Source organism: Anoplophora glabripennis, unplaced genomic scaffold (genome assembly GCF_000390285.2).
Source record: "Anoplophora glabripennis isolate ALB-LARVAE unplaced genomic scaffold, Agla_2.0 scaffold39, whole genome shotgun sequence".
Lineage (NCBI taxonomy): Eukaryota > Metazoa > Arthropoda > Insecta > Coleoptera > Cerambycidae > Anoplophora > Anoplophora glabripennis.
The window spans coordinates 325440-326070 of NW_019416254.1; positions in this window are offsets into that span (position 1 = coordinate 325440).

The following is a 631-nucleotide window of genomic DNA, read 5'->3' on the forward strand; positions in this document are numbered from 1 at the left end:
CCCTCCCGCGCTAGCCTAAGGGCCACCTTAGCAAAGCGCATCCCAGGCTGCATAGCCGCACTACCCTACCCAACCATACCACACATAAACATGACACTACCCCCGGGGTTTACACAGACGAGCCGGCGAAGCAAGAAGAGCGCCAGAAGAAAGGGCCCTAGCCGGCGGGGCCCAGCCAGGACAAAAGGAGGTCCCACAAAGCGCCTACACCGGCCGCATTTGCGGTCGGGGTAGACGACGGATGGGGCCCACCTACGAAGGCTGTCCAGGCCTACACGAGATGAGGCAGGATAAAGAGGGATAATCCCCCTCGATCCCAAATCATTGAGGCCAATTTCTAGCCATAGAATAATGGCGCGCGGCGCGGCGTATTCTTGGCTCCCTTCGAATCGAATATGTTGTATTCGCATACGAATAAATTCGAATAATAAACATCGAGCGGTGTCTACCGATTGAATAAATAAAAAATCATACGAATGTTCACTGTAATCTCACTTTGATGGTTGTATTTCGTGTTGTTTACGAAGATCAAAGCTGTGATTTGTATATCCCCCACTCGGGGGTTTTTGAGGTCGGGGATTTCGATTCTGACACTGAAAAGTATGTCCAACGCCCCCCCCCCCCCTCTCTA